This window comes from Tyto alba, unplaced genomic scaffold, assembly GCF_018691265.1.
Source record: "Tyto alba isolate M040663 unplaced genomic scaffold, T.alba_DEE_v4.0 Super-Scaffold_1000006, whole genome shotgun sequence".
NCBI classification, from domain to species: Eukaryota; Metazoa; Chordata; class Aves; order Strigiformes; family Tytonidae; genus Tyto; species Tyto alba.
The window spans coordinates 21,891,015-21,909,332 of record NW_024881272.1 but is presented as its reverse complement, the minus strand read 5'-3'; positions in this window follow the sequence as shown (position 1 = coordinate 21,909,332).

Here is an 18,318-nt window from a genome sequence, read left to right as displayed (position 1 = left end):
GACATGCAATGAGAAACTGTCTTTCCACAGTATCTACCATGGCTGTCTTTGTTAGCATATCTTGTTACTCACACCTGGGAAGACAAATCTTGTCAGTATGACCTTCACATTAGCTTCTGGCTAATGGTCAAAGTTTATACTATGAAAACAGGAGGGGGAATTTATTTCTTTGTTTATGAGAAGAACCTAATAAAAGATGAGTTACATTTCCAGAAGGCCCTCAGTGAGTTGGGAGCACTGGGTCCTTCTCAGTGGTTTCTCACAGGGCCACTCTTCAGAAAATACATCCAGAATTTCCCACTTTTAGTAATAACATTTAGACCAATCCTTAGCACAAGTAAGTCAGCAGGGAGTTTGCTCCTTAAACCCAGTTATACATATTTTTTGTAAATGTTTATCATTTACTTTGAATTTAAGCTTGTCTTTTGTACAAATGGAGAATTAAATACCACGTGAAAAAACACCTGGCTACAAGGGTTACTGAGGGGGCAGGAAGTAGAGCTCAGGAATGTGTATCTGGTATTTCCTTGAGGCTGTGAAAAGTACAACATACTTGCAAGTACTGCACATAGTCAGGCAGCTAGACTGTCCTCTGTGAGGAGAACGAGGTTTTCTCGGCTGTTGCTATTCATCAGGGAGGAGAAGGGTGAAACCTGAGCACAGGTCTTGAGGCCTCCACCCTTGGGCCTGAGAATGTATTTACTGCAGGCCCCATCAAGCAGTCCCTTTGCTCAATTACTTCATTTACTTGGAGTGATGCCACCTGACTGAGAAATAATTAAGTTTATTATTGTGGTGCCAGTGCACCTGAGCTGGAGTCAGGGATGCAGCTGGTCAGCCCCTCTGCTCTGCTGTTGCTCTCTGCAGCCGTGCTGCCCAGAATAAGCGAGGGAAAGGCAGAAGTCAAATGTGGGCTGTCTCGTTTAAGCACCTTCACTACTGATACCTCCAGAAATCTTGAGAATTTTAATATCGCTGCTATTTTTTCATGAAGGGAAAGATACAGAATCGGATGAGCAGTCAGACCTTCATTGAAATGAAATGTGTATCTAGTAAAATATTTAAAAATATACGATAGACATATGAACTGTTACAAGAGATTAATAATTGGGTTGTTGGTTCAGTGTGGGCTCAGAAGGCGAAAAATTAAGTGCACATGGATTTTCCCTGGTGTTTTCTTCTAGGGTGTTAACTTGTGTGAGATATGACAAGATGCATCACGCTTGCGGACCCTGTGAAATTCAGTGGCATACTTTGTCTGGCATGTGTGTGCTGCCAAATGTATTTAGAAATGCCTTACAAACAGTCACATTTTTGCAGCCAGAATGGGGGTAAATGCACATCAGCAGTGTAATACTGTAAGTGGTAACGTGACAAACTTTCCTGCTCCAGTCTCCCTGATCTTATGGCACTGCTCATCGGCACCACAGCTTGACCCTTGCAGTAATACTGTGCTATTGTGTTCAACTAGACACACTTCGACAGGACAGAATGTCTAAGAAAAAAAATATATTATATACAGAACTATATAAGTGAGACTATTAATTTAAACATTGTTATTAACAGCATATTGAAATAATGTCTAAGGGACACATATATATTAAAATTGGGTTACAACATTTTTCAAGGTTAATAAAAGGCTTTATAATTAAGGTATAACATGAATAGATTTGTTATAACTGGGTAGTGAAAATACTGAATTTCTTTTTTTAATGGGAAACAGTCAGCCTAAGCCCACAACCAGCATGTAGACACCTGATTGCTAGATAGTTAGCTAAAATAATTAAGATTGTCTAGGCTGCTGTGTTCTCTTCATCTGCAGCATGTCCTCTTTCTTTTCAATAACTCCTCTCCACCCAAGCTTGTTTTCTGGGGGTTGAGGAGAAAGTGATCTCAGAACTGTTGTACCCATTTTTACTTTAAAGAGACAACCTAATGTATTCAGTAAGTGGAGAGGAGACACAGCTAAAGGTTGAGGGTCACAGCACTGGGCTCTAATCCTTTCTCCAAAGCAGACATGTCCTTCCAGCTAGCTCTGAGGGAATAAACAGGCAATATATCACTTTAAGGGAATGGATAAGAGGAGGAAAGGTGAGAGCCACACTTTTTAAAGCCAATATGATTTTTCTTAAATATTCAACATGCCATGTTAGTGAGCAAGAAAATACATGAAAATATATAAAATGTAATTAAACAGGCCCTCCACAAACAGCTTCCAAGTGACTAATTTGGTAGCAGAGGAAGAAACTTTAATGTGGGCGTGGACTTTATACACAAACTGTAGCTTTTAATTTTTTCTCTTTTCTAGCCATAAATGATGAAGAAAAGGAATTCTTAAAAAACAATGGGAAATACTTTGGAATTATTTTTTTAAGGAAGAAAATCTATGGTGTTGAGTGTTGCAGAAAGCATGATGGCTGTATAAGGAGTACAATAAGATGAGGTAGACTGCTTTGAATTTACAGGGCACTTGCACCATAAATGAAACATGAATACAGCCTAATTAACCTGATTAGAGCTATTGCTTCTACACTGCAATTGTCTTTACATAACACATTCTGCTTGAGTAACAGAGTCTTATTATCTGCTGTTGTACTGCTGTCGATAGCTCTGCACTCTCCTTGCTCTGTATTCACATTGCTGAATTATGGTGCAGTGATGCCATTTCCATCCTGCTAATATATAGCCTAACAACAAAGCAGGGATTAGCAAAACAGCTCCCAAGCAACCATAGCAGGTTAAAATAGATATAATCATTTGGCTAAGCTAAGTGATTTTTATTCTTCAGTTTTCCTTATTTCTAAAGATGAAGAAATCTTACTTAAAAAAATTTTTAAAAAAATAGATTCACACCTATTTCATATTTAACATTCACTCTTTGAATTTTTTTCTCAAAATATTTGGCATTTTCCACTGTAGCATAGCCTCCAAGATTATGTTTGATATTCTCTCCAGAGACTCTGGACATTGTCTAATGAATAAGAATGTGTTCTGGGTTGGGCTAAATTGCCATATGCTGATTCTAGTACATTCACAAAGGGATTTTGTTACATTAGCTTGCTTTAAAAGGGGCTTTTTGTTTTTTTTTTTACTTCCATTCCTCTTACAAGAAAGAAACCAACAGGCCCAATTCCCTGCTGTTATCCCAGTTTGATTCTGGCACACCACCAATGGAGTGATAACTGTGGGAATTGGATACAAGGTTTGCAAAATGAAAGAGGTAGAAACATGATTTATATTTTGCCTTGCTTTTGGAGTATGTATGGTTTGAAAGATACTGTTTGTCTAGATTTATAGTGTAGATGTACAATTTTGTTTTGTTATTTTTTTTTTCATTAATATATACTATTAAGCCAAAGCCACATCTTTGTGCATTTCAATGAAGTAGTCAGTGGGACTGTTCCTGACACCTAACATGGATTTGCCTGTCATTTCCAGACGAAAGAATGAAATTAAGAAAAAGGAGTGTGGAATCCAACTCTGATATTCTCAATCTGAGAACAGATTGTTTTGATACAATTTAGCTTTACAAAGAAGCTCAAAGGGTTTTATTTTTGTTCATATATGGAAAACACATTCTGAAGCCTAACAGTCCTATGTCATTACCATCATCATTGGCTCATCAGACAGCATACTGATTAAGTGGCTTCAGAATTTCCCCCCCTTTTCAGTATATACTATTTCCCAGGTCATTCAGTAGGGTTAAATGTTAAACAACTTGCCATCTGAGATTGGAGTCATGTCATATTTGAGGACTGGTGTTTGCTATGTAATTCTATTGCACTAGAAGATAACTTCTCCAAGTTTATCTTAACCTTAACTTAAACTTCATGGTCACAGAATGATTAGCTGCTGTGGCATTGATACTGACGGGAAATCATGTAGCCCTGAAATTTAGCCTTGTCATGTCTCCCTCACAGTCACTTTGGGGATGAAATGGTGACTGCACATATAGAACAATGGAGAACTCTGTGTGCTGCATTAAACATTGCTCTCCTATAGTACTGTTTGTAATTCAGTGCTTGGTTAGAGCTATCACGGCTAGTAATTTATCCTGAGGGAAAAACACTTGGGTAATGTTTATTCCTATCTACTTCGGCTGTATAAAATGTGGCTCTGCCGCAGGGAGGTGAGGAGATCCCAGGCTATCCCACGTGCCTTAGGATGGGTGGCAGGAAGAGGGAGCATACCTGATTTAACAGACTCAGCATCAACAACCATTTTGCAGGAGGTGTTGTGAGCACATAAAAAAGTTGTCACTTCAGAAAAAAGACCCATAATCCTCTGTAACCTTGTGTGAGGATACTTTTCTATTATTGGAGGAACAAGGCCGGAGTCATTGGTGGGAGAATATTAGAAAGAAAAAATTTCTCAAGTCTTTCTTTTTCTCTATATTAGGCCAATTGTATTACAGCTGAAAAACTTCAGACTCTCCTAAGAAAGGAATTTGGCTTTTTTTTTTTTTTTTTAAGGTGCCGAGTTGTACAAATATATAATGAAGTCTCAAAACTGCTACTTATTTTGCAGTTGCACCCAAAATGTGGAAGATTCTTCATGAATGAAGGGGAAAGCACTGACTTTTTTCCCCAGAAGCCAATATTCTTAGGTATAATGATGATTATTTTTCTGTTTCATAGACCTTCACCTTAGAGACTCATTCCCTTATACCACAGAATCACTGTAAAGACATGATGGATCTGGATCATCATTTTCTAGTGTCAGAGTATCAGATAAGTTTATGATATCAGGAGGAAGTTCCTGATATGAACTTACTCTCAGTACAGAATATATGAGGTGTGTGATACTTTAGTTTCACAGCACTGGGTCACTGTGACATTAGGTCATGGGTCAGATAAGCTGAGCAGTGTATTATTCCTAAAGAAGAAGCAGATAATACTCTGCCAGTTTAAACAATAAGCATTGACTTTACCCTCAAAATAAAAAAAAAAAAGGCAAAATCACCTACCAGTATTTAATCAATGACTATGACTTCCAGAGATTAAAAGGTCTAATCGTATAAAAATAAGAACACAATTTTGTTTTTAAATTACTGTGAAAGTTAGTTCAGTAATAAATTGAGCACCATATGTTTCATTACTTTGAAAGGAAGTTGCTACATGATTACTCCCACTACAGCATGTATTATTGCATTTTCTGTATAAGACAATTACAGTTTGCAAATATTAAATGGAGCACTGATGTTCATATCTGCTTATCAGGGACTACAGTGCTATGCTTACACATTGACCATAAACATCAGAGGACAAACTAACTCTTGAATACACCTTTGGCTAAGTCTATGAATAATTAATTTCTTCTTCCTAATATAAAGAATAAAAGCTAAAGAAATTCACATATCCAGGAGATGTGGGATCTGGATGCAGATCCAGGCTTGCAATTTTTAGCTGATTGGTGTCTTACACACTTACACAACTGCATTTTCTCCCAACTTGCAGAAAATTTCTTACCCATTTGACTGGGAACAATTCTAACAGTTTTATGATAAAGACTGTCTTTTGCTGCAGGAAGAATTTAACATGGCCAGAACACTACAAATTCTGTTCTCCAGCATGGTGTGTGCAGCCTTAATGTTTAACTGCTCAAATTCTATTTCAAGGCTTTTTAGTATGAATATAGGCAAAAGTTAAAGGTAGACTCTGGCTCACTACACTCTCTACCCTGTGCTGAAGTTAATGGTATCTGTTCACAGAGTTTAACTGGAGCTATATCTACTATATACTGACACTAATTTGCTCTTTGAGTAATCACTGTAACTTCAGTGCAAATACTCATGGAATAAAATGGTTCTCAATGCGAACAGAGCTTGAAAATCTGCTCTCAGAACATTTTAAAAAGTTCTTTAAGACTTTATTTCAGAAACCATACAGTTTCTTAACTGTTCATTTATTATTATTTTTTTTTTAATAGGAATATCTAAATTAATTTTCTTTTGCTCATCTGTGGAGAAATTCTGAACTTCTGAATTTAATTTTCAAGGAATTCCTGCACTAATCAACAAACCATGTTGGTCTCAAAACTGAAATTGGACATAAATATCCAGGTTTTTCATTCTTCAGGGAAGGCAGTGGAATGAAGCCAGAGAGATTCCATGTATCTTTTCTGTGGTTTTGTCTTGTTTGCTTTCCTTTCTCCTCTGTCTATTTAATTGTGATTCAATCACAGGATGAATTTCTTCTGGGATAAAATGATGTAGCTCAGTCAAATTACATGGAATTGGGTCAGTCTACCCTAGATGTGTATCTAACCTAATATTGTAAAAATTTTAATGTAGGGAGATGTTGGTTGATGCCACCTTCTTATTTTTCTAGAGGCTTTCTAACAGCAACTGAATTCATTTGAACTAATTATTAGTGCATGAACCCCATAATCGAGTACTTATGCTGCAAAACACAAACACAAGTATTATCTAGTACATAAATAAAACATTCTTATTAATTTTCCCAGAATTCCTGGACACTGTGACACTTAAAAGGAAGAGTAGAAGAAGTAAAAGTAAATGGAAATTTGACATCTTCTTAATTTAAATATTGATTGAAAACCTTTCCTACAGCAAATAAAACTATTTGAATTCATACATCTGTGAATTTTCTGAAGTGAACATCAACTTTACCACTCCATTCTATACTTGTGCACTCATAAATACATGCAGCATATAAAGCTATAAGGTATAATAAATATATGCTTTTAAACATTTGTTTTAACTCCTAACTAGTTATACAAACTTCCTATACCACTTGCGTTCTTGGACTAGCCACCACGGGCACCTACTCTTCAGCACAGGCTGCCATCTCACACAGAGTTACAGCAGAACTGCCTATTAACACAGCCAAGACTCTCAACACAACATTTTTGTGTTTATAAAGCTCAAATATCTTTCTCAGTTTAACTAATACTCATAAACATTAAAGATATTTTGAAATCTGTCCATATTTAGGCTCTCCAGACAGCTCCTGGGCTTTCTGTAGCAGCAGTGTGCTCAAGCCATTGTTCTAATAGATGATGGCAGTGCCACTGTTGAATTTGGAGTCAAAAAATGCTATCATTTTAAGTAGAAGTGTTGATACTAAATAATTCAGTGTCCTTCTGGAAAGTAGCAGCCCTATAACCTTTCAGTTCTCCTCACCAACCAATCTACACAGAAATGTTGCTAGGAGAAACTATGGAGAAGTGTGGAAACAGCTCATCTTCCAGGCATAAAAGTTGCTGGTAACAACAAAAGGAAATTAAATATGAGACATACAGCTGTAAAAGAAAATATGCTCTACATGAAAGCGCATTGGCAGCTCCATCTGTAAATTTTCACTCACCCAACATGTTGGGAAATGTATAGAAAAAGATAAAAGAGAGTGACAGAGGTGCATGTACCAAGACTTAGTCAATGTCTGAAGAGAGGGTAACAAATACTCTATATTAATGAAGCATGGAAAAGAAACCGATCTCACAGCACAATTGCAAAGCCAGGCCAGTCACCTGGGAAACAAACAAACAAAAAAAACCAAACCCAAGAAAATAGGCTATCACCTCAAGCCTCACAAAGCATTCAAAAAATAAAACTACCATAGACTTGTAAGTTAGTGGTTAATAGGCTCTAGAATTATAGAACTGTCTACAGTACACTTGGAACCACAGGTTTTTGAGCCAATCTTAACACAGAAGAAGATAATTACTGAAGAAACAGGTTCAAACTATATTGAAATAAAGACCATTAAAGGTATTTCTAGAGACATTTATCTGACTTCAAGGAGCCATTTAACAATAGGCTTGAAACAGTCTGCCTTTTCATCTTGAAGTTACAACAAATAGGTTTGTTGCTATTTATTGGGTAAATTCCCTCTTGCAGGAAGGGTGAGACCTGTGGACAGATCCTCAAAATGGTCCTGGACAGAGCCCATGTACCTCTGGCTATGAAAAATAAGGTGCCAAGGAGCATGAACAAAGGCAGAATGAGGCAGTGTGCTTTTTCTAAAACAGTGGAAAGAACAGTCACTGAAGTGGGCTTCAACTGCCTGCAATGAAAGGTGGTATGAGGGGTGAGGAGAAGACTTTCAGCAACTGTATGAAATGACAGGTTCAGGGAAGCAGTCAGGTTTTTCACAGGGGTATTCCCTAACCCTGAGAGATAAGGGGACTCTGCCTTGCTAAAGAGCATGAGGCACACAAGAAGCTGACAACAGCTCCAGATTGATCTGGAGAGAGAGAAGAGATGCTGGACTTCCCAGGGAGGGAGCAGTTCGATTTCTTGTCATAGCGCTTTGCCCTCACTGTCACTCATTTTGCTTTGGAGCTTGCTAACATCTTTAACCCAAAACAGGTGTTTTTGTCCCACTAATGATACTTAATTGGAAACCTATTGTTTTTACAGAGAGACTCTTAGGTGTCCTCAACAGGCAGATTGAAATAACATGAGGGAAAAGGGGCTTTAAACTGAAACACACAGGTGATATTTTGTCCATTTTATTACCTCAGCATTAAGTTGTTTATTTTTGGTTCTCTGTCTTTAAAAATTATTTGGATTTGTCCTTGTAAACAAAAGAAGACAGAGAGATTTTAAACAGTTTAAATAAATACACAGAAAAAACTACTCTGGAAAGAAATGAGAATAATTTGAAGCTACACAATAAAAGAAGATATTTATATATATATATAAAATTCTACTTTTCCATTTTTAAACCCATTTAAAATTCTTCAGATGAGAAGGCTGGAAAAAGGTGTCTACTTCAGTCTCTTATCTGAAGCCAGGAACAAGTGTACAATGCAGAAAAAAAGGAACAAAAAATAAACTTTTTTTTTTTTTCCTCTCTTTGATTTCTCCCTGGATCCTTCAGAACAATATAAGAGAGACTCAGGTATTTTCTTTTCTTGGTCTTGCTGTTCTGGAAGACCCCTGAATTTCATATACTCTGTTTTTTCCGAATTGCTTTTCTTTCTTATCTGGAAAAGTTATTCTAACATCTCTCACCATTTTCAGCCTGTCTCTTGCTTTGTGGCACCATAGGCCTAGTGACTCTGTCCCAGACTCAAAGCTGAATGAGGAGCACAGTGCAACAATACCCCTCAGATGGATCCTTGATCTCTTAAACAGCCCATGCTGCAGTTCTCTCAGACTCTCACTAATTTACATTGCTTCACGGTACTTAAACCGTACTAACTACAAAGAAGATTGAATAAAACCAGAGAGAGATAAATACTTCTCTTAGCTGTCCAGAGAATGGAAGGGGAGCTCCATTTAAACCACCCTCTAGGTACTGCTGCCTCCTCCTGTGGTGCCCGGACTATGCCACTGGGAGAGCAAGTCAGGCACAGACCTTGCCCCTTCCCTTCCCTCCTTTGTGCACTCATGCAAAGATGTAGGAAGCACTGTCTTCCCAAACCTCTCACAAAACTGCTCTTGTGTTTACAATAGGCGTTGCTAAAAAACAAATAAACAAACAAACAAACAAAAACCAAAACCCACAAAAACCCAACCAAACAATCCCCAAAAGACCAAAGCACATTTATTCGTATAAAAAGATCTCTGTCTTCCTTGTCTGTATACTATGTTGATTACCATGTGGGTTAAAGGCTGTCATAGGGATGCTAAAAGGGAAAAAAGCCCAGCTTCACCTCAACATTGCAGCTCAAGGGATAAAGAAAAAGGGAGAAACAGCAAAAATGTAAGAAGACAGTCCAAGGACCTGATTCACTTGCAGCAACTTACTTCGCTGGCAGTAATTCATGTGCTGTAGTGGAAGAAAGTCGCTCCAAGCAGGGATGTAAGGGGAGAGAAAAGAATGCTGACTTATGAGCTCCACTCGTACAAATAAATGTTACTGTTTGCTTGTCAAGTACAAAAGACAACAACACTTAAGGTCTATCTTCTTGAAGGATGTTAACAGGGATGCCATCTCTCTCCACATTTCTGTTTCTTATTCTATGTCATTAGGTAAGAACTCTCCAGCCACAATTTATCTTAACCTCATTAACAATCTCTCACAACAGCTTTCTCTCCAGCTTTGCTTCCCCCAAATTCTCATGATCAAGAAAGACACAGTTCACAGTTTTCTCTTCCCTGATTTTACTCAGTTTTTTTTTTTTTTTTTTTTTTTTTTTTTTTTTTTTTTTTCCTTTATGAAAGCCTGCAGTATGTAATGAACGATTGCTGCCAGGAGCACACTGCAAAGTGTCTGTGTGACGATTATGTGAGAGGTTCATAGTCTTTCACATTCCATAGTATAGAAGTGAGCCTTTGGGGCACCTCAAAAAGTTTTAAAACACTTGATTTCATTCAGGGAAGAATCAAAGAGTTTCACTAGAAGAAATTGTCTTTACACACATAAAAAATGAAGGTTTCTAAAGGGATCTTTTAGTTAGATGACAGAAAACCTGCATTTTGTAATACCGCAGGGGTTCTTTTAATAAGTCACTGAAAAGTTCCATTTGACAAGTTAAACCTTGAATTTTTTTTCATACTTATTATAGCCAAGGAGGTGCTAACCTAATACAATGGGCAAAGGAGTGTTATCACAATACAATAGACCAGACGGAGTTAGTACAATACTGGGCAATAAGGGATCTCACTATAATGAGTGAGAGAAGCAGTCTCTGCAACATAAGAAGCATGCTTCAGAAAAGAGAAAAGAAATGTATTTGGTTTGCTACTGGTCATTTTATAGCTGCAATTGTAACCCAATGCAATGACCTCAAGATGCTTAAGAGTCTTCTTTAAAAAGTAGAATGATCATTTCAAAGGTTCACAGGCCAAAAGAGACCATTACGGTACCTAAACTAGGGGTCTCAATAACACAAGCTATAGATTTTTGCACAATGTTGCCTCTATCTAACTTGATAATTTGGAGTTACATCAGTGGTGTTAGACTAGGTATTAGTTTGGCCCTCTGTATTGCTCACATTGATGCGCTGTGGGGACTACGGAAGAATTTAGAGGATGAGAGAGTTACTCCTGGCTTCCATATATATATGTTTGACAGAATGTTGCATAAATTTAGTTTGAAATAATTTATTTTTCTGTACTTGTTGGTATCTGTTTCCATGACCTTTATTTTATTCTTAGCCCTCAAGTCACTTTCTTCCATTTATACCCTCTTCCCAGCTCATGCTCAAACTTCAAGGAGCACTAGCACTTGTATCAGGATAATCCTATAGAAAGTATGAAGGGTCTGTTACTAGAAGAACTTTCCTATCCACCACATAATTCTAAACCACAACATGGGCAAAGGATGCTTAGAAGGAATCCATACAATGTGCTATATGTAAATCTCCACAGGTATTCAGCAAAGTATACTCTGCAAATTTATGTGACCTACTTTTTCAGATTGTTTAGCACCTAATAGTATCCTTGATGCCAATCAAATGGCAACTGCAAATATAATATATGCCCTTGATCTGGGAAAAATAGAACCATCTATGGATAACTTGAATAAAACTTGGGCAAGGTGTAGGAGAAAATGACATGGGTATGAGCTCGAATTTACAGCACAACTGTATGAATGCATGGCTGAGGAAAAAATGCTGCTCATTCACTTCAAGTGAATTCAAGTGGCCAGAATGAAATATGTGGGGTAGAATGGTGACATTAAGCATAATTGTAATATACAGAGGTACAATTTGGATCACTTTAGATACGCATATGACAGGCATCTGAAAGTCCAAGTAGCACCTTTCCTGACTACCAAGAAGCTCTAGTACAAAGCTTCATACAAAACAGTGACATGCTTGAAAATACCTGTCAGTAATCATAATGTATGATGCACTAACTTTTCAGATGTAGGTATGAAAATGAGGCAAGCAAAGTATGTTGGAGTTACTTGGTGCAGTACAGTTTAAGGAGGACTGCGGTTACTTCTGGGCTTGATTTTTTAAACATTTTAAATAGTTCAGTACTGAGGAAAAAGGGCATTCTTATCTAGCACAGAAAAGTGGTAACGATATATAGGCTTGAATTCAAACATGGCAAAACACAGCAAAGTTACAAACATGGCTGGGGAAAAATTGCTGCTCATTGACTTCAAGTGAATTCAAGTGGCCAGAATGAAATATGTGCAGTAGAATGGTGACATTAAGCATAATTGTAATATACAGAGATACAATTTGGATCACTTTAGATACGCATATGACAGGCATCTGAAAGTCCAAGTAGAACAATCTTTTTGGCTTCAGTAAGACCCAATTTACAGGTACTAAGAAAAAGAGACTGAAATATTTTTGAGTTCCAAATGCTAGATAACCTGCAGGAATCAGAAAACTTGGTTTTGTGGTTGAGGCAGTAGATACAGCCTGAGAAGAACTGGTTTCAATTTATGGTTCCATGTTGCTCTTGGAGCAAATCACTCTTAACACAAAATGTGGATAGTATGTCATGCCTATTGGACTATAAAAGTTTTAAGGCAGGGAAAATCTCTCACTAGGTGAAGACTCAGCACCTACTTCAAAGAAATATCTATCTTGACTGGGAGGCTGAGGTATCCCTATATTAGAAATACTGATCAATAACAAAAACAAATATTGCTGTCTCTTCCTAGCCTTCCCTGGTTGCTGGAACTTATCTCAGATGTGAGATTGGGTACACAGATCTTCTGCACTAGCTTTGTTGTGATGCCGGGGGCAGACAGCTCTTGACTGCTGAAGATCAGGAAAGTTGGCAAAGAAGAAAGTGAACCAGAGTGGTGAGGGAAAACAGAAAGGAGGAGGAACTGATGGAAGAAAATAAGTCAGTGACATTATTCTGGTGGGCAGATGGTAAAGAGCAGTTGCTCCTGAAGATCACTGTAGAGATTGGGGAAGACCTTTGGACAAGTGATGGTTGAACTAATGCTATTGAAATGGAAGTTATTGTGCTGGCACAATAGAGGCAAAGGTTCATGTGAATCACATGTGCTGTATGAAAGACATTTTATTGTCCACATGTTTACAAGCCAGGAACAAGGGATTTTCAGGTCTTTTTTTGCTTAGTGTCACTAAGGTTCAGTGCTTATCCCAAGCAATTTCCACTTTGTAGTCTGGCACTAGCTAGAACAGAAAGTTTTCAGGGAATTAGAAAATGTTGTTTTCACCTCAAAAATAAAACAAACATAGGGGTAATTAAGGAGAAAAAACCTGATTATATAGTCAAGCATCCACAGTCCAGAAAGCAGGTACAAAGCATGAGAAACAGCAAGGTTGAGAGCTCTAAGTCTTTTTTCCTAGCCAGCACTCAGTGCAAAAACTAACCCTTGCTCTGAATTCTCTTCTGCCTGTTCCTGTTTTTGATGCTTCATGCAGTCCTCACCATCCTACTTCTCTCATCCTTTCCTTTCACAAATCCCTGCACATGCAATACTGCTGTGCCTTGCTCTAGGACATAACCTGGCACATGGGATGAAGGCTAATGGTTTCAATAGAAGTAAATGCTTTTTGTTCAGAACGGAGAGGGCATAAGTTAGAAAATGAACTGCCTCCTCTCTATCAGCCTTGTACTCTTCCTTCTTTAAGGGACATTTGGGGTATAATGTGGTGGGAAGACATGTAACAGATGGATAAAGCATGATGAGAAATTAGTTTTATCTGCATCAAATTAGACATGGAGAATGAAAGGACAGCAGTTTCTGGACATTAGGAGGAAGGCTTGTTTGGCAGGGTTTTTGAAACTTGGTCACATACTTTTTATTTAACAGCTTACAAGATAGTGTATTATAAGATTGAGTGAGTGTTGATGATCTGTGTTGGAAAAGGACTATGGGATGAAAGTTGCTGGTGAAAGTGGTTTCAGCTTACGTCTGAAAAGGCTGGCAAGGGTGAGGGAGGCACTATTTAGCTTGGCCCTTAACCCTGGACAACTGGACACTGACCACTCTACATCTGCTCCATGGCTCCTCCTGGGGCAGAACAACAGTTGCTACAATTTCACCATGGGAATTCAGCACACAGTAATTATTTCACTCCTGTGCTTTCGGAGGAGGACAGCAACTTCCTTCAGTTTATACAGGCATATGCATTTATTGCTAAGGGAATGTAGCTTCCCATTAAGTGCCTCTCAACTCAAATAGCTCCCATTGTTCTGTCTTAAAGATGTGAGACGTGCTTTTTTTGTGAAAGCATGCAGAAAAAGACCTATACTACCAAAGACAACTTTTCTTGCTTCTTATCCTTTAAAGGCTTTGCAAAATGTTCCTATTTAATAACAGTTATCTTTATGTAGTAGCTGAATCTTTTCATAAGCTAATAGTTGTAAAGCACTGTCTACTTTGCTTAATGATACTATTTTCCCAATATAAAACAGGGCTAATGGGTGTCAAATGTGAAAGCAATATTCCTGCAATTTATCACTTAAGCCTCCTTTCACTCTTTTGGGGTGAATTGTTGTATTTTTAAAGGGAAATTGATTGCCTTGAGTGAATTCTTTTATTCTTCTACATTAACAATTCATGAATGAAGCCAATAGCTGCAACACAATCTTCAGTTCCTTGTCCCACCAATAACCTCAGCTGTATCCTGGAGGGTAAACTCACACTGCATCAATCAACGGTCTTCGTGGTCTGTAACATAACCATGTGAACTGTGGCTTACACTATGTTCTAGTTTGCTCCCTTGGCTTTTGGCAGTTGGGAACTGCACAAAAATGAATTAACTGTTACAAAGTTTCCTGGCATGCTGTACTTTACATGTTTGGAAAGTTACATTACTAGAAAGAACAAAGAATATAGACATTACTCTGAGGTTCAGAACTAAATGCCAATGGTCAAATGATCCTTGTGTATCTTTCTTCTCTGATCTTCCCTTCTCCCTGCCATTATTAAGCATTGGGCAAGTCCAGTTAAAAAGATTCTGGGAGATCAAAGAGATCTCAGTTAAGGAACATTTTGGACTACTTGAAAAAAAAAAAAAACCTCATGAAAAAACCAACCCCAAACCAGCACTATAAAACTGAACTGGGAAAAGCAAAGAGGCCAGCAGTTTAAGAATACATTAAGATTGCACCTGCAAATGAGTTCATTCACTTCTTTCCATGACCAAACCTGGTGCTTGTATTCCCAAATGAGATATTAACACACCACATTGGGCAGGCAGACATCCAAATGCCCAGGCTTAGTGTAACTGTGTGCCTACCAAACTCGTACATAGAAAACTGAAGCTGTGAATGTGGATTTCAGCCTAACTGTGAAGCCAGACCTGTTGTGGAGGTAAACTAATCAACATGTGGTGTAATGGCTGGCTTTCAGTCACTGGTAAAACTTGTCTCTGGCATGTCCCTCTCTTCGCCACTGCTGACTCCTCTCTTGAAATCCACGTGTCCTTAAGCACGTTTTCCTCCTTTACCAGCTTTTTCTGCCTCAGTGTCCACAGAAGCATGTGTATGCATGTGCCTTTTGCTGTTGTGGCTCCTCTCCAGCCAAATTTGTTGTCTCTGTATGTGCAATCCGTACCCACACCCACATACAGCTCCTGCACTGGGATGTTGCAGATCTGCATACCCCAGGCTGTGCTAGAGCAGGTTTCATCCAGGAGCAACCCTTTCGACTTTATGGACACCTGAGCAGATCTACATACTTGGCAAAACATCACTAGTGTCACCATATAAGAAGTTGTTTCAAAAACGTGGGGCTGATTTTCAGCTCATTTCTACTAGATCTGTACTAATTTAAACCTGTGAATTAGTGCATGTCTTAAAAAAGAGACACACACATATATACACACAAGCTGTCTATTTATGATTTTTTGTAACATTTTTCATTATTTTTCTGTATTTATATATGCTGTTAACTCTTTTCATCAGACACTTCATTTCTAGCTAAGTTGCATCGTGTCACTTGGTATGGCTGGTTATATCACTCTGTACAGTAAAATAAAATACTGCTGGTTTACAAAAAAATAAAGATAAAAGCCTGAATGTCTTTCATTAGAAAAAATATTTCTTTGGTGGCCAAAATCTAATAAAACTTAATGAACTGTTACTTTATTTTTTCAGGAAAACAACAAATGAAGATGCAAATAAGCAGCCCACACTTATCCTTGAAACTCTATTTAAGAGAAGCTGCTGTGGCTTCAGTTCTGTAGCATTTGACCTCCTTGGGATAGAGGAGATACAAAAGATCTTTATTTGTTTGCAGATTGTAAGATAACAAGCAGTACATCTGAAAATATAAAACCGAGATAACTGTTTTTACAAATGATCTTTGGAGAACAGGAATAGGCACAAGAAATTAAAAAATGAAAGAGGCAGGGAAAGAAATGACAGATCTGCAGGTTGTATGAATAAAGACCTAAGAAGATCTGTGGAAACAATTGATTTTTTTGATTCACCACTGACATTTCTTAAAAATCCCCAAGTAATTTGATATCCATCTGAACCTAATCTTTTTTTTCTTTTTCAGAATTATCCACAATTGAAACAAAAATTGCTTGAGGTTAAATAAAAATATTTATCTGAATTTGATTTGAGGGGTTTTCTGAGACTTGAAAAAAATAAAATAAGAACTTGAAAACAAGGGATTTGATTCACAGTGACTTAGGCAGCACTGCTAAAATTGAAGAAAGAGAAGAACAAGTAATGATGGTGCCTTTCGCAAAATGAAGCAGGAACAAGGTCTGGGGTGTCGAAAGCCCAGGCTCAGATTTCACCTTTACCAAAGCTGCAGTACAGACATTAATCTAGCTCTCCTTTCCTATCTTCTTGTAATTTGTTCAGACAAACATTCAATAAGATTTTTTGATCACATGTTCATTATTCAACATGTTACAAAGTAATATCTGTAGATCCCAGCTGAGATCAGGGTCTTGTGTACACCAGACAGCATTACAGGGATGACCTTATTCCACATAATGCAGGGAGAAGATCTGCATCCTGTTCTTAAGCTGCAGCAATACACAGAAAGGCTAAAGGTTTCTTGTTTGTCCAAAGCAATCCCTGGAAACTGAGGTCAGAAATCCCAAGTCCTGGTTCAGTGGCTTTTCTGAAAAGAATTCCACAAGACACACTATAAAGACTCTTTCTGATGTCTGCCCCCCGCCTTTGCTCCATGAACTGGTAGTGCTGAGACTCCAGGAAAGCTCTGACCAGATAACCCTGATTGACAAAACATTTTACATGGACAAGGGCCAGGTAAACTTCCCCAGACTAGTCTGCAGTGTCTTAATGTTTGCAGGATTGATTGTTTCCTCCAGAGGTAGTCCCATGCTTCACCGTCCTTGCTGCATACAAATGCAGTCACTCCACAGCACAACCGAGTGCATATGCTGTGGTGTGACCTCCTGTTTGGTGACATCCATCAGTGAAATGTTCTGTGGTAGTGGCTGTCTGAAAATCATCTGGTACATGAATTTTTACTCTGATTTCACTAAAACCCAATCAAATAGGGCACATAGCTTTAGTGTTCTCATATACCTGCTCTGTGATTAAAGTAGATGAAATATTTGTACAGATTTTTGTGATTCGTTTTGAAGGGCTTGACCAGAAATTGGAATGTGTCAGGAGCTAGGAGGTGGGAACTACTGACAAGCAGCATTGCATGCACACGAACTGCAAATTCCTCCTTTCTGGGTATAGGAAAAGGAAAATCAACCAAAATATGAATGAACATTTAGAAAAAAAACCTGGAAGATTAATTTGGCATAAGTTAGTATTGCACTCGCTAATGCTGGACACTAGTGAGCATGTAATTCTGATTAAATCAAAGAAGCATTATGGACAGGTGTTCAAATAGAAGTCTATATCCCAGCTATATCTATATTTGCATAAGAACTGCATAGGAATTTCATAGGAATTTTTTGTGAAAAAATTTCTCAGGGCAAAATACTTGTAAGTATATTATGGGAGCATTTTGTTTTTCCTATAAAAAGTAAAAACATAAACCAGTCCAATTACTTTTTAATTATGGAAATATTAGGCAGCAAGTGGAAACAATCGCTCACTTTGTATTCTAATAAGAAAACTGGAACAAATCAAACAAAAGTGCAAGTAGTAGTTTCCAAGCAAAAGGAGATTCCTCTTTACTGAATGTGCAATTAAGTACAAAGTGCCCCAGATATTGAAAAATTTACATGACTAATTAGAAAGCTTCTGAAACAAATAGCCATTAAGCTAATACAGACCTATCACACTTGAATCAAAAAATGCCCAATGCCTCTGGTGGCAACCCTGAGAAAATATGTACGCTTGTTATTTTCTGAAACTCATTCTTAGGTATTGCCTTTTAGTTATAGACAGAACGCACAGCTTTGTGAGTAAGAATAGCAGTGCCAACGTGAGGCAGTAAGTTTATTATTCTTAAATGTTACGTTGTTGTTCTTAAAACATTTTTTTTTGCTAAAAACACAACATAAAAA